This window comes from Ixodes scapularis, unplaced genomic scaffold, assembly GCF_016920785.2.
Source record: "Ixodes scapularis isolate PalLabHiFi unplaced genomic scaffold, ASM1692078v2 PGA_scaffold12__126_contigs__length_90152505, whole genome shotgun sequence".
NCBI lineage: Eukaryota > Metazoa > Arthropoda > Arachnida > Ixodida > Ixodidae > Ixodes > Ixodes scapularis.
In genome coordinates this window covers 54,497,700-54,509,590 of record NW_024609838.1, presented here as the reverse complement: position 1 = coordinate 54,509,590, position 11,891 = coordinate 54,497,700, and the positions used below count along the sequence as shown (strand labels likewise).

Genomic DNA, 11,891 nt, shown 5'->3' with positions numbered 1-11,891 from the left:
TGCTCTTTTGCCGTAGAGTGCAAGTTCATTCTGTAATAATTTTCATTACATATTTGCAGATAGCATTCATCATTTCATGGAATGACATACATTGTATTTTCCATTTCTCAAGGTTCAGTAAATGTTCAATTTAGCACATTCTAATTGATGTTATAATCAGCTTCACCCAATGAAATACTGCTGTGGTTCAGTCAAGGGCTAAACTACCCCAATCTACCCTGCTTCAAATTAGTAAACAGATGCACGTAGGAGACAAGTGATAAGCGAAGCGTGTTGCCTGCAATCCTCTGAGAAAAACAAAACATCTCACTTGATGTTTTAGTAGATCGCTCCCATGACTCCGATAACGATACCCGATACTCCGCCACCGCCTCCCTTGCGCATGCATGGTATCGTTATTGGGACTATCGGAGGTATCGGAACGATCTACTAAAACTCTCTATTGTTGCACTGTCCCTTCACCTCAAGTTACCTCTTTTTATTTTTTTATTGCTGCACTACCGGGGGATATTAATGGTGGGACCACGGACGACTGAAGTGGTCGTCGCAACCAGTGTCGTAAGACGTAATGCTCAAAATGTCCAATAAATATTGAGCAACCTTGCAGCAGCTTCGCGTGTCAGTACTATGTAAGAGTTTCTGGGGTTGAGTTATAAAACATGACCTCCCTAAACTCTTGACAGTCTTCTGAGGAACACTGAGGCAGTCTGTGATATATTATGTATCAAGTGTATAACTACAGCCACTTTCGGCCAGTGACTGGCCGGAAGTCAATGGCCAGTGGCTGGCCAAAGGTGAATAACTTGTCACTGGTCAAAGGTGAATGGCTAGTCACTGGCCAAATGTGAATGGCCAGTCACTGGCCAAAGGTGAATGGCCAGTCTTTGACCTAAAGTGAATGGCCAGCCACTGGACAAATGTGAATGGCCAGTCACTGGCCTAAAGTGAATGACCAGCGACTGGCATAAAGGGAATGGCAAGTCACCAGACGAGGACGAAAACACTTCTATTGCCGAGCACTTTGGCCAAGCTTGGGCCATCGAAAATCTGGTTGGCCATAGTACACTTGCCAGCGATGGCCCATTCACAACGTGCTGCTTCGGTAATGAGCGAAGTGCTCAAGGGTGTCGAGTCTTTCGCAGTTCCGTACCTCGATGACGTGGCTATTTTTTCCAGTAGCTGGGAGCAGCACTTGCAGCACCTACAAGAAGTATTCGCTATAATACAGAAAGCAGATTTAACTGAAAATGGCCAAATGTCTCGCCAAGGCTGAAGTTCAGTATCTGGGCCACGTTGTGGGCCAAGGGAAGCGCCGCCCGTCCGAAATAAAGGTTATGGCCATAAAAAAGTTTCCTTCGTCGAAAACAAAGGCGGACATGCGTTCTTTCATCGGTTTAGCCCAATTATTACCGAAACTACATTCCTAACTTTGCGCATATCGCTGGCCCACTCACAGACGCTCTTCGCAATGCAGAGCCAAATGTCGTGCGCTGGACCCAGGAACGTAAGAACGCCTTTCTCCGGATCAAAGAGCTTTTAGCAAGCGATCCTGTGCCAACTTCGCCAGACTACAGGCGTACCTTCATAGTGCAGTGCGACGCGAGCAACCGTGGCTTGGGCGTTGTCCTCGGCCAGGTAAACGAGAAGGACGAGGAACATCCTGTTGTATACGCCAGCAGAAAACTAGCAACACGCGAACAGCATACAGCACAGTAGAAAAAGAGTGTGCTTGTATAGTACGGGCTATCGACAAACTCGTGCTATCTCAAAGGATCTTCATTCATTTTCGAGACTGACCACTGCCCTCTCGTGTGGCTTAATCAGATGTCGAAAAAAAAACGGTCGTTTAATGAGGTGGAACCTGGCCCTCCAACAATTTACACTCACGGTGCGGCACAAGAAGAGCAAAAATCACGCCAATGCCGATTGCCTGAGGTGCATTCTTTAGTGTTACTCTAATTCTGCGTGAAAGTCCCCACAGAATCATTTTTTTTGTGCAAATTTTAGTTGGAGATTTTGCGATGTTGAGGCTTATGACTGAACTTAACTTTGTCGAAAGTGCATTGCATTGCACCGCTCCTAACGATTTCAAGGGGTCTGGCCTTGCTGGGTTGTGGCGGCGGATTGGTCCCGATGGTTGAAAAAACCCCGAGACTGCGGGTAAACGACACAACACTAAAAAGTCTTTTAGAGACTTTTTAGTGTTGTGTCGTTTACCCGCAGTCTCGGGGTTTTTTCAACCATGTGCAATGTACACCAGCTCGTTTGCGCCCTTACTTTTTGTTCATTGGTCCCGATGTCGTTTCTGCCGCTCGTCTACCAAGTCATTTCAGCTCTTCGGCTTGCTGCTCTCCTGCCCGAGGTCCAGACTGCCCGAATATCTGGGTGCTTTCCGGCTGCCTTCTTTGTTCCGCCCCAGTCCTGCCTCTTTGAAGCTTCGCAAGCACAGCGGCGTCCGCGCTTCAGCGCCCTTGCCCGAGAACGGAGAGGCGTCCGCGCTTCAGCACCTTTGCCCGAAAACAGAGCGGCGTCCGCACTTTAGCACCCTGGCCCGAGCGACCCTTCCAAGACCTGGCGACTGTGGCTTGCTACCCTGTTGACTTGCACATGACTCGCAAGCTTACTTCATGAAGTCGTCGTCTACCAAGGCCTTCAGCGTGCTACATGCCTGTCTCCTACTTTTCCTGCATGCACGAACTACGTGGAGGTCAAACGGCCGCAGCTCGGCTCTCGCCTTTTGGGATGCTTCGACAGGTTCTACGTCTCCAGTTACTCAAGAGGCGTCAGCCTGTTGGCCAACTTCCGAACTGGATAGCATTTGCCGAGCTGTAACAATTGCGGTGCTATACTACGCTTCGCTTCCTGATAAGTTTAGTTGGTGCGGCGCGATATTGCATTTCTTTCTTTTTGTCCGGTCCTGATTGGATACAGGATCCTTAAAAGCGAACTTGCTTTTATAATAAAGACAGATCGTTCTTCCAGCAGAGATCGAGTCTCGTTCCGTCGTCGAACCGCCGGTAACGTAAGTGTATGCGGGCATATCTTTTCGATCACAACCCACGTGCGGATACTTTTTAATAGGTAAACGAGACCCTTGGTAAGTGATGTTGAAGTGCTGATAATGATTTGAGCAATTGCATTCTTTTTTTTTTGCTTCAACTTTATTCAATAAACAGAAAGCAGCCGTTCATTCCAACATTACTTTTTACTTCTTAATGCACTAGGGGCTCCAACAATGCCATTTCTACTCTGATTGCGTGCATTGCCCTGTACCAGTTCGTCTTGCTGCAAGCTGTACCATTTGAGTTACAATCATAAAAAAATATCAACAGTATAAGTAAGAAAAATCAAGCCACTTTGACTTCGCTAAGAATGACGTAAACCCTTCCTTGATCGAAGTTTTTTTTTTTCTTGTTTTATTTTGGAATAGTAAAAATAAGTCAATGCACATATGTTCTTTTCATTATCTAAACGGGCACATGCAGTGCTGGCAAGCTACTCAGATTGACAAGCATCGAATGAAAATATTGAGGTTGAAAATTTGTCGCGATTCTTCAATTTGGTTTTATTTTAACGCATGCGCTTCCACTTCATTCCGGGAGTATCAGACTCCGTACCGCAAGTACAAAGTACAAGTTTTCTTACCTTTAACGGTGTAAAAGGGGTGTTGTAGCAACTTACACCCGGGGCTACACTTTTTTATCACCTTTAAATCTAGCAATACACCCCCATAATTTTCCCAAAAGGCGCGCTGTTTCCCGTTACACCCTCCATTTAATGAGGGGTGTAAGAAGGGTGTAGAAGAGGGTACTAAATAAATAATACGAAAAGGCTTTGGAAAGCTTATAGATAGCTCTAATCATAATGCACACGTTAGATTTCTGCTTCAACACCTACGATTGTTAGCAGTCTTCTTTTTCATTAATATCAGTTGTAATTCATGCAAATAGTTGATAATAAAGTGTCTCTTTTGCATACAATTTTCGTTTGCTAACAACTTTTGATAGATGAGTTCATATTTAAATTTCTCACAAATTACTCCGCGATCAGAAATTTGAAACCATGGAGAACTATTTAATAATTGCGTTTTTTACAAATATTTATTGGTGGAAGTGTACAGTAAGAAATTCAGTTAATCTCAAGTTTATATCTGACAACACGACATGAAATCAAAATAAAGTAAATATGTTCGGCAAATATTCATGACGTGCTGCTAGAACCTGTCACATGACCATGTCAGCCTAGGTAAAATATTTATTTGAGAATATGATTACATGCACAATAACTCACATACATAAAGAGGCAGAACCCATATTTAACCAGACCGGGACATCCCATAAAAATGGCCTATGATCGTCTATGGAAAATTAAATGGCAGGCTATCATCTCCAATAATCTTGTATGGTCGGCGTTACAAATCTAAGAATACAGCTACAGCCAGCTATAGAAAAGTCTAGGGCTCTGTGTCTAAAGCCAGGGAACCAATAAATTTTCTTTACCCGCCTACAGACAATTCTATGGTCCTGAGTCTAAAAACTCAGGGCCATGCTTCAGCCACAACGACAATAATCATAATCGTAATAATAATAATAAAGAAGTTCGTTTTTAATACTGGCCAGGGACATTGAATTGGTCGTCTTGCTGGCGCAGTTCAATAGAAAGCGCAAACAGACGCTTGCGCGCGCGCAGGCACACACATGCACGCGCGCAAACGCGCGCACACGCACAGACGCACAGGCATGCACAAGTACAGACGAACACACGCATGCACGCGGACGAATCCACGAGCGCGCGCAGACACATACACGGAAACAAATACGAGGAAGGAAACGTTGCTTGACTTAGTTTCGGTTTTGCACAAAAAAGAAAAGGCTAAAGTTTAAATAAAACCTAACATTTAGTAAATTTTTGTTAATATTTTACATTCTTATTGTAGTGAAATTCTTGTTGTTAATAACATAATGGTTTGCTTCCTTTCGTTCTAAAAAAAGAAAAAAATTATCTTGAAGCCTGCGCAAGACCATCGCTATTGCAACCAGTTTCGGTTGGGGCTGACGTTGAATGGCCGTTGGAGTTGCAGTGGCTTCAGATATCTCCTTTCTTTTTAGGTTTTAGCCGTTTTACCGGATATTTTAGTTATCTTACTTACGAGGACCGTGTTCAAGACTAGCAAGCGATGACTGAGAGTTGGGAGACGCTGCGTCGTGCCAACGCCCGTAAATTTTGGACGGCATGGATGACTCGTGCAAACGCCGGTAAGCAACTTTCTTTTGTTTCTGCGAAGTGGGCTGCTGTTTCAAACTTCGTCGTGTACCGTGTGCTTGAGAAGCTATGCTTGATTCTAACTATGCTTCTGCCCTGGCGTTATTTCGTTATATGAAAAGAGCGTATCTTCTTCGAAACCTGTGGCTCTCTCCGCAGTGTGAAAAGGATTGCGTGCGGCGGAACTGTGGGCATGTTCTGGGCGCCGTCCTCCGACGCTCCTCCGACGACGCTTTTGTGGGGCATTGAAGTGCCGTCTGACGGCAGTTCAAGCATTCAGTCGCCGTCCCAAAGTGTTAATCACAGGTCATGCTTGTTCTGACGTCTTGTCCCAACAGCAGCTCGCCACCGATTTGTTTCATAAAGCGGGAGCGAGGAAAACGTTAGAAGAGCGAGCAGCATGATTTTTCGCCTAAGTTAATGCCTGTGTCGTAGGGACACGCGGTCTCTTCGCGTTCGACGAACCGGCGCACTTTCCCAGTTTACGATTGTGTGACGTAAAAAATGAAGAGTTTAGATGTCACGTTTTTTAGTGGTGGCGATATTCCTTACAAAAAACTTAGCTACTAGAAAAAGCAAAAGAATAAAGCTATAGATAGGCACTCCGGAGTGCACTTCGCACGGAAATGGCTATACGCACTCCGCGGAGAGCTCGTGCCGTTCGGGCCACCCTTTTCGAACGGCGCGTGTATTACTGGGGAGCTCGTTAACACAGTCCCCCGCCTGCGTTCACGCCGTTCCGCGGCGACAGTATACGGCTGCTAATTACAAAACTTAACCAGTACACGCCGCTACGCGGCGTCCAGCTGGCAACCCAAGCCCCGCTGTCCCCGATCGTACCTCAGAAAAGGGAGTTCCATATCATTTAGTTCTGCAAAGTTTCGTCGACATTAGTTTTTTTAGTGTTTATTGTAAGAACAAAATGTCGCAAACATCGCCAAATGCCTAAAAAAAATGTTCGAGAAAAAAAAAGTAGGCCCACCGCGGATTGACCTGCGTCTACTGCGTATAAAGCGGACACCTTAACCCCTATGCTATGCCATCACTCAGAAAACTCGTTGTGGCCATTTGTTTTATACAAAATTAGCGGAGTGCGTGTAGCCATTTCCGTGCGAAGTGCACTCCGGGGTGCATATAGCTTTATTCGTATCAAAAACATAAAGAAAGGTAGAAAAAAAAGAACTTAAATGCCGAATGTCCAATCTGATTATTGCATGGAGTTGGAAGACTACCACCGTACCAACTCGCCCGGTTATACTTTCTGTTAAAGAATAATAGCCAATAGTAATAAATAAATAAATGCCAACTGTTAATTGGTTGCAAAAATCGTAAATGACGGTGTGCAGCCCTACGCAGCTCTGCTCTTTTTATGATATCAGATAATGTGCAAATGTATAGGACAGTTCATAGCAACCATTTATGTCCGACCCATTGTATTGAATCTTTTCTTTATGAGCTTGAAGTTATATAAAAAAAGTATTCTTCTTAAATTAAGCTGCACCACTGAATGTACAATAGCATGTGACTTGTATGTATGTTCTCAGCGAAAGAAAAGGATGCATCCAAAAAGCGCCAATCATTTTGTTTCTTCTCTGTTAGAGCTTCTTTCAGGTATACACAAAATCTGGGTGCCTAGGTCTAAAAGAGTGGAATTGACTTTTCCTGCAGGGCTGAAAGGCCTGACTTAATTTGGCTAGCAGCTTGAAACCTATGGGAACCTGGCGAACTGAACCACAAGAGTGATAGTGACACCCGCTTTGCCCTTCCTCAACGATGGCACCCTGAGGAAGGGGGAGCTGCCCTAAAGTAAAAGCAATGGCAGGTGGGTCGTTCCAGTGAACCCCGATACAGATGATGCGAAGCAGAATATTATTGAAAAATGTATTATTAAAAACATGGAGTGTGAAGGGCACGGACAAGAAGGAGGAGATCAACACAGCGCTGTGTTGTGTTGGTATCCTCTGTTCCCATATTCTTCATGATTTCTTTTTAATTATCAGCTACCAACTGGTTCAATCATCAGCACTATAGTGTTGATGCTTGAGCAAGTTGGTAGCCAATAGCAGCACACTTTTATTGACTATCTGCAATAAAAGTATGCTGCTATTTATTAGTGTGCATTAACACTGTGCTTGCAGTTTAATCCTAGTCATTCATTAATGAACAAAAGTAAAAACGAGGGTACAAGCTAGCTATACAGGCTAAACACAAATAACTTATTCAAGACGGGTTCTCAGGAAGATAATACAAACGCAGAGAAGTGTCCATCACAGCTGAGTTGTAATAGACAAAGAAAGAATAGGCGACCCAAGAGAGGAAACCTAGGGGAAGACATTAAGTCACTCTTTACAATTTCTCGTCTGCTTAGCGCCACTTTACGAATGGAATTCCTTTCTGGACCTTACAGCGTAACACTGTTCACAACTCCTAACATACCCAAAAACAGTAAAAGCAAAGAAGCAACCTACTAACCTCTGGGTAAATCTGACAAAACAAACAGGAAATGCCCTTGAGCTTTCAACAGGAAATAAAAAATATCATGCACAACATCAAGATTTCAAAGCACAGACGGACATCGCACCTGTGTCTAATGAAAAATATAGGCCAAGAAACTTGTTCCACTCGATAGCAAACACAGGGAAGCCATTCAACTAATTTCTAGGTTTCATCATTGTTATTGATTCTTTCAGTATACACTTGTTGTCACTCGTTAGTCAAAAATTTTTCAGTAGTGTTCTATAAAGCCACAGAATTATTACATAGATCACGTGTTTTGGCAGAGCTGAATACAGATCCTTACTTTTCTGCAACATTTATACTAATTTCAATCAGTCCTTAATGCGGGGTTTTGTTGCATGATGTGTTCAATGAGTCGAGCGAGACTTTCTAGTGGTCCTTGGGACATGTCATGCTGTGTCTTATGCATTACTGGCTTCTCTTTGTTACTTTGTGGTATATGGCAAGCTGTATTAAATTTATTGCAGGTCCCAGCTGCGCGAAGCGGGTAGACTCATCGTCAAAGACCGCAAGCCGCTCTCTTCAAGCCGCACTGAGTGTTCTATGAAGTGAGCAGTCATTTGTGGCGGTCCTTGGTACATGCCGTGCTGGGGGTTTATGTAATAGTGGCCTTGTCTTTGTAGCTTTCTGGTATATGACAAGCTGCATTAACTTTCTTGTAGGTCCCAGCTGCATCAAGCGGGTAGACCCACTGTCAAACACTGCAAGCCGCTCTCTTCAAGCCACGCAGAGTGTTCTATGAGGTGAGCAATCATTTCCAGCGGTCTATGGCACATGCTGTGCTGGGGGTTTATTTAAAACTGGCCTTGTCCACTTTGATCCAGTGTTTCTTAACAAAAAAGTGGACCTCTATAGTTGGATGGTGCACGGCTGCATACACATGCACCCGGAATTTATATATATTTTTATATACATATATACAAAGCTTTCTACTTCAAACCAAACAAAATTAAAAAAAATGGTGTGAGTGTTACTTGGATGCCGCCTTCACCGTATGTTTGTGGGGCTCCGATGACATTACATAAGGGGAAAACCCTTCGCAGTATGTTATTAGAAACTATTTAGTCAAAATTTTAATAACATTTTTAATAATGCTTTTAGGGTTATTTTTCAATTCTAGTTTCAAAGACAGTGAATATTAAGGACTAACTCAATTGAGATAATTTGCGAATGGCAAACATTTTGAGATATTCAATTCTAAAAATCTACCTTTTTGTCGCCCAATAACAAAATCTTGCGCTCAGAAGGTCTCGGGATGTCGTGCGGACGTGGTTGCTTCAGACGCACCTTCACTATCCTGGAAGTATGACGCCAATGCTTCCACTAAGGACAAACTGTCGAGATAGTGACGACGTACCCGTTACGACTATGTCACTCTTCTACCCACCATTAACGGCACGAATTCTTGAGCTCAAGCTGAGCGCGGTTTTTTCACCCGGCATTAAAAACGCAAAAGTTGGACACTGAATACCTCCAAGCCGCTTGGCTTTTCGTGATTAATTTAAATTTGGATAGCCTTTCATAATGACTGGCTTTTAACACTGCATTCGCAACATGGTCCATAAAGCCATTAATTACAAAGCTAACAGACTGTGGTCAATTAGTCAACATACTGTGACAATTATTCCCTTTACTAATGTCCGCCGAGTCCCACGAACACGCAGTGAAAAAGGAATCAACGTAACTCTCACGGCCTTTTTTAAGAATTCTATTAGTTTTCAAATAGAGTGTTGTGTATGCATGTAAAACGAATTGTAGAATATATTCATGCACATAATTTTTACAATGGTTTGCTTTTCACCGATTAAGTATTGCGCTTTTTATCACAACCTTTGAAACATAAGCAAACCATCCAGTTCTATGCTAAAAATGTATTCTATTCGGCAATAAATCAACAGACTACTACTTTGTTCGCCTTTGGCTTCATACTTAAAATGATAGGCATGTACGAATCATAGATTATGGGCTTAAACTGAATAATGATTTGAGCTTATTAACTTTTCGGTTGAATATCACATAGCTTCTGCACTTCTCTCTACGCTCGCGAATTCTAGATCTGTTTACAGCAAGTCATCCAGCAGCCGGAGGTTACCTTTAGGGCCTCCGAGATTGTTCTTTTCTTGACCTAGACAGCACGTTTTATATTTTGTCGGAACAATTTTTGTCTATCACGAATTCTGGGGGTTCAGCGAGGTTCAAACTCTACAATGTCTCATAGATAGCTTGAGAAATATGTTATCACGAGCGCCTTTTTATGTGAACCCCCCCCCCCCCCCTTCCCCCGAGCTCCACTGTTGTTAACCACAACCGTCAACCTCGCCAGGCTGAACGTGCTGCGTGCTAAATTTCCGCTGCTCCGGTTGGTGTTCGACGGGAGAGCTCATATGCATATGAGCTCTCCCGTCGTGCCGCTGGCCATGGCCAGCGGCAAGACATAAAATGTAGCTCGTGAAAGTTAATTTCTACAGGTACATGAGATACATTATATTTGCTGTTTTCTGTAACCTTCATCTTTAGGTTTTTCAGTGTAGAAGAGGAGGCAAAAAATTAATATTGGCCAAGGGGCAAATATTAGCATGTACCGTTATGATGAGTCGGCGGCCCTATAAGGTTCATAATGCAGAGTGGCGTTGTGAGAAGGGTGCATCCGTGGCAGACATAGATTGTAGCACCTGAGCTCCCTACCTTCTGTCTGTGTTTGTCCTTTTTTTAAAAAACTTGCCTTCCCTTGGCTATGTTCGCTGATACCGTTAGAACCCATCATCACACCCAATAGACGCTGGCGACGAATGACACCGCCTGGCAAAGCGTGTCTACCCAAACGTCGCTGGTTTTTGTCTTCTGACTCTTTTGGTCATGTTCTTTCTCAGCTGTGCATCCTCTTACCCAAACGTAACCTCAAATGTACACAGGAAGGCTGCTTTCTGCAGAAAGAAAACCGGCCGCTGTAAAAGCGAAATGTGAGAACAAAGCAAAAAAACCACTCTCATTGCGCAAAGGAAGAAGTGATGCATCGGATTTTTGGCCTGGCTTCTATTTTGTTTTTAACTCATAACCTGTCAGTTCATTTCCAACAGTAAATGTATCAAGATACGTAAGTCTAGCAGCGTATCATAATACATCGCAAAAGTATTTCACTATTGAAACACAAAGAGATTTCGCAAACGCATCTTGATACAGAAATAGCGATACTCAAAAGTGTCGGTAAGATTATATAGCAATACATTCATGTCGTGATGTTGCCCCGATTGTAATTCCTCATTCGTTTTACATTGCTGCAGACGCCGGTTACTTGTTTAAACATAAACACTGTATGTCTGCGTGGAGGTTGACGCTCATGGCCTTAATGGCAGCGAATAATAGCAGTTGGCGAGGGCAGACATGTTTTGACCTTCCACATTAAAATATATTGTGCTTTATTTATCCTTTTACCTAACGCAGGGCGAAAACATCCCACCGACACCATGTGTCCTCAAAACCAAGCAGGAGCTGGACGATGCAGTCTTCCTTCACCTTGGTGTGGATCGTGAGTTTTTGTTCCCCGTTTTTAATGCAGAAGAGGGGCTGTATATGTTGTTGGCGGCATACTGGCTGCTCAGCATCCAGTACGAATGCAAGGCCTCCAACGCGCTGGTTGCTCTGGGGAGGCATTTTCCTTGGCTTGAGCGACATAACTCTAAGGACAGTCATAATCAAATTTTTGAACAAAGTTTGCAGACACGTATGGAGTCGAAGAGATGTTTTTTGACCGTTTGAGAACTTTATAATGCACTTTTCTCGCAAGTATAAACAGGTTCATTTTTAGTTTGCTTCCAGAACAAATGATAAAAGGTTTTATGGGGGCATGTTTTATTTTTCATTTTTTTAAATGTTGAGCACTTTCTGTGATAACTTATGCTGACCTTTTGAAGGCGAGGCATGCTTAGAATTTAGCTTTACGAGTTCCTCATCCACAGTCGTCTTCCAGAATTTATAATTTTCCTTGTACGTGAGCTAGAGGATAGCGTCTTCTACCGAAACATTTGCTTTTTTGCCGTAGAGTGCAAGTTCATTATGCGATATTTTTCATTACACGTTTGCAGATGGCTTTCTTTATGTCATGGAATGGCATA

General features: G+C 43.3%; 1 pseudogene; it reads left to right on the top strand.

Moving 5' to 3' along the window:
* LOC120837052 overlaps positions 1-11,891 on the top strand; it is a 30,140-nt pseudogene that overhangs the window by 760 nt on the left and 17,489 nt on the right.